Source organism: Octopus sinensis, unplaced genomic scaffold (genome assembly GCF_006345805.1).
Source record: "Octopus sinensis unplaced genomic scaffold, ASM634580v1 Contig10079, whole genome shotgun sequence".
NCBI lineage: Eukaryota > Metazoa > Mollusca > Cephalopoda > Octopoda > Octopodidae > Octopus > Octopus sinensis.
In genome coordinates, this window is record NW_021831989.1 from 483,940 (window position 1) to 490,969 (window position 7,030).

At 40.0% G+C, this 7,030-nt stretch overlaps 1 pseudogene; it reads left to right on the top strand.

Moving 5' to 3' along the window:
* Positions 1-3,518: 3,518 nt before the first annotated feature.
* On the top strand, positions 3,519-4,251 carry LOC115228259 (annotated as a pseudogene).
* The last annotated feature ends 2,779 nt before the right edge of the window (positions 4,252-7,030 follow it).

Sequence of the window (7,030 nt, forward strand, 5' to 3'; positions counted from 1 at the left end):
CTGTTATAATTTGAAAATGCGTAGGATCGTAACATTTTGTGTTTATTTGAAAGGAAACAACAAAAATGCTCTCATTGAAAAAATTAAATATCAACTTGATTTCAATGACGATTTTAGTTGAAAGTAAGTAAAGAAAACGGTGCTTCTTAAACTATTGTTAAGAAACCTATAACCGGGACGAAAAGTCATGGATCAAAATTAGGAACATCTGGTATTACAAATATAGTTTTTTAACAAGTGTTTATATGTGTTATTTAATTTTTTAAGAGTCGGAATTGTTTTGTGGTTATTTAAGTGATTATTTTCTTGACCAAAGTTACATACCTCGTTCAGAAAATTTGTTATTTCTCGATTGAGATACTACCGATCACTCACCTGCATGTGGGAATTCGAAATTTACTAAGTCTACTAAGAAGATTTACTGTCTTAACGTTTCACTTTGAAGATAAATTAAGTTGAAATGGAAAATTCTGTTCCGTTATGTACTGTAAAATATTCAACTAATTGAAAATGGAATACTGTTCTAATTTCGAAATGTAGTGTCCGACCTTGATGGAAAAGCCCTTGATTATAGCATTGATTTTACAGTTTTTAAAACACGCACTCAAGTAGAAAATGGTAGTCTTCTAAGTTAGTTTAAGATAAGTAAACACGTTTCCTCAAACACACATTCAAGAAATATAAGCAAGATATTTTTATAATAAAAAATAAGAAATTTTAAAATAGGTAGACGTCGATAGTCAATCTCACCACATTTTTTGCAAATAGAAAGACTGGCTGGCGAGCCAGGTCTTTCGTTTGTGTAGAGCTGCGTAGGCGTCTTTCATTTTTAATATCCTCAGCTTACCGAGTCCAATTTTAGTTTTGTGCCAGAGTTCCTCGGTCTTGGCGAAAAAGGAATCCTCCGAGAACAATTTTCACTTTATTTTTTTGTAGTCTTTTTTGTTCATAAGACCAATGACTAGCGGGAAACCAGGTGGCTGTAACGGGGGGTGTCTATAACAATCTTGCGAGGTAACTCGTTTGCTATCCGCGATGTGGCGATGACCACTGGCGAATCCTTTTTTTAATATGTATTGACTCTTTGATTGTCTTTTTTATTTGCAGTTTTAATTGCGTAAATATTGTCTTGACTAAGGTAACATATAGAGAAAACAGAAATAACCACCGTCGAACGTATGCCAACTCGCATAGATGAGAAGTGGCGAAACGTCCGAAAACTCGGATCTCTTCTTGGCGATTCCGAAGATATTACCAGACGAAAAATATTATCAACAATTGCATTTAAAAAACTTCAATCTATCTGGATGAGAAAAAACCAAATTTCGACTAAGATGCGCCTACGATTATATGATGCATTTGTCCGACCTGTCCTCATGTACAACGCAGGTACTTGGGGAACATCAAAGAAAAACATGGAGCAACTTGACTCTTTCCACAGGGGTCAACTAAGAAAACTCCTCGGCTATTCGTGGCCGAAGAAAATATCAAATGATAAATTATACAGGTTAGCTAACTGCGGGCCTATAAGTCTAAATGTACTTGAAACCCGCTGGCGCCTGTTTGGACATATTTTACGAATGAAGAAAAAAACACCTTGAAATATGGCCATGGAAGAATTTTTCGGCCATACTGAATACTCTAAATATAGAGGACGTCCAAGAGACTGTCTTCCGGGAATACTTACGAAGGAATATGCTATGATCTGATGCCGATTGATGGATGCAGACGATCTGGACGAAATCGGAAAGAAGGCAAGACGACGGAAGGGATGGAAGGAGCTAACGACAAGAATAGTTAAAAACATGGCACAAGCGAAACCATAAACTTTGTTTACTGGCAACGCGAACGTGCATTAACTAACTAACTAACTAACATAGAACACTGGAGTCTCTCGTAGAGGCAAATGGGGGGGATCGTGGAAATGGACCACAAACCATAACCGTACATACAGAAAGTGTGTGGGGTCACGGTCGGAACATCGTGAAAAGATGGCTCGACTGTTGAGAAGTGTCGGAATCACCTGAACGTGTTAGTTAATGGTTAAGACGGTGATTTTGTTTGGCTTAAATAATAATAACTAACTAACTAACATATGAAGACTGGCAATCGAGAAAAGCTAACGAAAAAGTTCAAACAGCACGAACTATACGATGAAATAACCACAGAGGAAGTACTAGTTGCAAACTCCAAACTAAGAATAACAAAAGCCCACCTAGGTGGCTCAAATGACGAATTCTTTAAATATGGAATCCAAAAACTGTACAGCGTCATTGCTTGAATCATAAACAAAAATTTTTTTCTGATACTAGGAAAGAGACTCCTATTCAGAAACCACACAAGCCCAAGGATAACATTGAGAACCTTAGACTTGTGGTCTTGAAACACGTTTCAAACAATAGTAGTCCATATAGTCTACAAAAAGGGAGTCGGCTAGACTCGTATTTTCTGACGTATCAAACTATACCAAAACAATTTCAATTTTAGAATTTGCAAGCTCAATTTTATAACTGACAGCTTGAATTTTATAATTTGCAATTTAACTAATCTACAACGTATAAAATTAGAGAAAAAAAGGAAAAAATGAGCGTTATTTTTAAAATTGAACGTTCTGCATTTGAATTGCACCCAGGAGTTCGCGCTTAAAGTTATAAATAGGCAGTTAAAAAAATGGATGACCTCAATGAACTAAGAGATCTTGCGATACGGAAAGGCCTTTGGATGCGATTGGTGCAAAGGGTGGTCGGCGCGGCACAAGGGAACCTTAATTGACTTTTGTTTTTTATGTGTTCTCGACAGTGCTGGTAATAATACTGTAATTTATTTTCCCGAAGAAATGAAACAGAATAAATAAAACAAAGGAAACCAGCTATTTCGACAGGGAAAATGCTGGCGAGAACGAAAAAAGGTGATACACAATTGCAAGTGATATCAGTTTCAGAAAACCGATCTCTTGAACTAAGTTTTTAAAATTTATTTTGAAGACGTGTTGCTTAGCTGTGGCAGAACATTATAATGAAATTACAAGTCAATCTCAGCACATTTTCTGCAAATAGAAAGACTGGCTGGCGAGCCAGGTTCAGCTGACAAAATAGTGTTTGCTGGTTGAAAGAGAGAACATGTCCCATTATCTGTTCTTTCTATCGTCCGGTTATTGGTTAATTGAATTTTTGTTAATATTTCAATCTAATCTGCGTGTGGTTGTACTACAACCAGCTTAGAAATTAATGAATAATACAAAATTATTGACAGGCAGCTGAGTGGTCGAGAATCTGTTGATAACTCTAGAGTGCCTTTTCCATTTCTGTGTCAAGATTTTTTTCAGCTGAATTTCCTCGCGGCATGCCAGCTCCGTACGTTGGTTGGCGGCAAAAAAAATTAAAGAATAAAGAAAACGCATCTTTTGTTTCGAAAAACACGTTTTAATTATTTTAAACACATAATTCACATTAATATCTATAAATAATCAATAATAATTGACTCAGCATGAATAGGATAATCAGCGTGATTGTGTTTGATTGCACACGTGTATAAATACGATTTTAACGAAATAATTCAGCAATGGCTAATTTAATTGGAAACCCTGCTCCCAGTTTTGAAGGAACTGCTTACATCAATGGGAAATTCAAAACGATATCAAACCAGGATTATTTAGGAAAATACGTGGTCCTGTTCTTCTATCCTTGCGACTTGTATTTTGAGTTATTGCAATTCTTAGTACATTCGTGTGTCCCACTGAAATTGTCGCTTTTAACGATAGTTTGGAAGAATTCCAGAAACTTGACACTCAGTTGATATCTTGTTCAACTGACACCCATTTTTGTCACATGGCATGGTTAGCGATTTATTTCGTCATTTTAAGGACTCAAATCCCAACTAAAAGCGGGGGCCTTGGTAATATAGGGTTTCCAATGTTGGCTGATCGAAGTCAATCCATAAGCAGATCATACGGAGTTCTGGCCGAGAGTGGCAATGCATACAGGTAAATGACATGTTTTCTATAATATAATTAGAGGACTTTTTATAATAAACAGAAGTGGCGTCATTTGTCAAATAACAGTGAATGATATGCCGGTCGGGAGAAGTGTGGTTGAAACGTTGAGGTTAATCGAGGCTCTTCAATTTTATGACGTGAATGGCGAAGGTGCTTTTATTTTAGAATTTTAAGTATGTCCTGCAAACTGGAAGCCAGGGGAACGAACAATGAAGCCGACCGTCAATGGTTCCAAGGAATACTTTGAAAACAATTAATATAATTTACTTGTTTGGTTTCAATTATTAACTTCTTGTTCATTATCCAATATCTCAAATTGTGATCAATAGAGAGATCTAGCTAAATCAACCCATGCCGAATTTAAGTCATCTCTTTACTCCTTGGTTAAGCACCCTGTGTCACAGTCCGATAAAGAAACACGCCGTTAATGAAACGCCAACATCAATTTGACAAAAAATCATATCGAAAAAAAGATAAATTAATACAAATCGTCATTTGAAATGATTAAAACGTTGCGTTGTACGTTGTTCTTGTGGTACATTATCTTTCATTCTTTCATTTCTTTCATTCATTCATCCATTTCTTTCTTTTATTTCTACTCTCTTTTGTTTCTTATCCCATTGTATTGTATTAATTTACCATATCCACATGGTTCTATCTATTTCTAAAAAATCACTTCCTTGCAATTCGTGCAAGCTAAGCAACCAGAGGAAAAACGGTTGCACGTGCTCCTCTTGCGAGTGTTTCTTTCATCTCTCTTGTGTCAAAATTTCCAAGTTGGCAGCCTCCACCTTATCGAGGTGAATCTGCCCCTCATGCCATCCCCTTGCCCCTTCCTCGCCTCCGGCATTTTCTACTGCTGTGCCTATTTCCAATCTCTCCCATCCAATCATTCCCATTATATCTGTAAAAGATTTCCTCTTGTCGGTTGCCCGAGCTAAAAGAGTCCGCTCCATCCCAGTCAAAATTCCTAAGGTTGCTCGGATTCTCGCGGCCGACACATTATCTTCCGTTATTAACAATGCACTTACTTCCAACGACCCATCAAGTTGGAACCATCTTTTCTGTTTCGGAATCATGGCCTTAGGCCTCCCTAAAGAGGCTACCCCCAAGCAGCCCAAGGGCTATAAAATTCATTCCATTTCTAATTCCTCCCGATTTAAAGCCAATATCTCCGCCTATATGTCATGCCCCTCGGATTTCTCCAGTTGGTTAGGTGTCTCCCCAAGTTCTTGCAGAACTAAAAACGAAGCACCCCAATCCTCCGGATGACCAACGGCCCTTTATCGTCCATTCTGACCTTCCAAACTCTCATGTTTCTAAAGAGGAAGTTCTTGATGCCATTAATTCTCTGGCGACCGGTAGTTGTGGCGGCATAGACGGTCTCCGCCCTGGGCACGTCAAAGATATGCTATCAAATCATACCTGTGAGGCTGGTCAGCGCCTTCTATCTTCTCTAACGGCTCTTACGAACAGAATCCTGAATGCCGAAATTCCTGAACACGCCCGCGACCTATTTTTCGCTGCCAATCTCACTGCACTCCGGAAGAAAGAAGGCGGCATTCGCCCCATCAACATCAGTTATGATGTTCACCGTTTCTCTGTTGCCCATTGTTCTATCGAGTCATTACTTCCTAACATCCATGTCACTTCGCCCGGAAATCTCAAGATTCTGGGTTCCCCGATTTTTCACTCCGGTGTTGTTTCTACCTTATCAGAAAAAACATCAAACCTTGCGTCAATGTCCTGTAATCTTGGTATCATCGATTCCCATTCGGCCCTGTTCTTATTGAGGAACTGTTTCGCCATTCCTAAACTACTGTTTACCCTCAGAAGCGCACCATGCTTTGCCAATCCCGAGAGTCTTTCCAGATTCGACCATGCCCTTAGGACTTGCCTCGAATCAATATGTAATGCACCATTCGACGATCTTGGCTGGGAACAGGCAATACTCCCTATCAGTCATGGCAGCATCGGTGTGCGCTCAGCCACTGACCTTTCTTTGCCAGCATTCCTTTCCTCCACACATGCCACGAGCACCCTTGTCCAAGAGATTCTCCAACCCTTTTCCGAATCCTCTTTGGACACAGAGTCAGTCGCCGCAAAAAGCCGCTGGCTTGGGTTGTCTCTTGAGCTTCTTCAGAATCCGCACGCACAGGTCGAATGGGACAGGATCCTCTGCGACCAGAAGTTAAACAACCTCAAGCCTAAGCTTAACCAACATCGCTTGGCTTGCTTGTTGGCTGCCTCACAACCATATTCGGAGGCTTGGTTGACCGCTATCCCAATGGGTTCTATTGGAACCTTATTGGACGATGATTGCCTGCGGATCGGCATATCACTGCGCCTAGGTCTGAACGTATGCCGGGAACACCGGTGTCGCTGTGGATCGACCGTTGACCCCTTTGGATTGCACCCGTTATCGTGCCAAAGAAGTCCCGGACGCTTCCCTCGACATACGGCTCTGAACGACATAGTCAAGCGGACTCTAAAACTGCCGGATTCCCTTCACAGCTGGAACCGGTCGGGCTGGCTCGGGAGGATGGTAAACGTCCTGATGGTCTAACGACCTTCCCATTTGAAAATGGCAAGTCTCTCATCTGGGACGCCACTTGCACGGATACCTTCTCCGCCGGGAACATCTTGACGTCGGCTTCAGAGCCAGGCTCCGCAGCCAACCTGGCCGAAACGCTAAAAATCAAGAAATACAGTGCATTATCTCACCGCCATATCTTTGCCCATCGGGAGTCCTCGGCCCCAGAACTAAAAATTTCTCGATGTTACAAAGAATCTTCCTTTCCACGTTTCGAAAGAATGTCACCATAAATCCAAAGCTGTATAGTAAATGACAAAAATTTCATACGAAAAAAAATCAAAAAAATTTTTATTTTGAATAATATTTAAAAGCGATGGAATTAATGCTATTTTCTCAAGTTTATTAGGATCCAACCGCATCAGCGCCGCCAACAAAAAATCAAAATATAAGGTCAGTCCGCCACTAATACCACGTTGTTTGCCTATATCTTCCTTATGCTC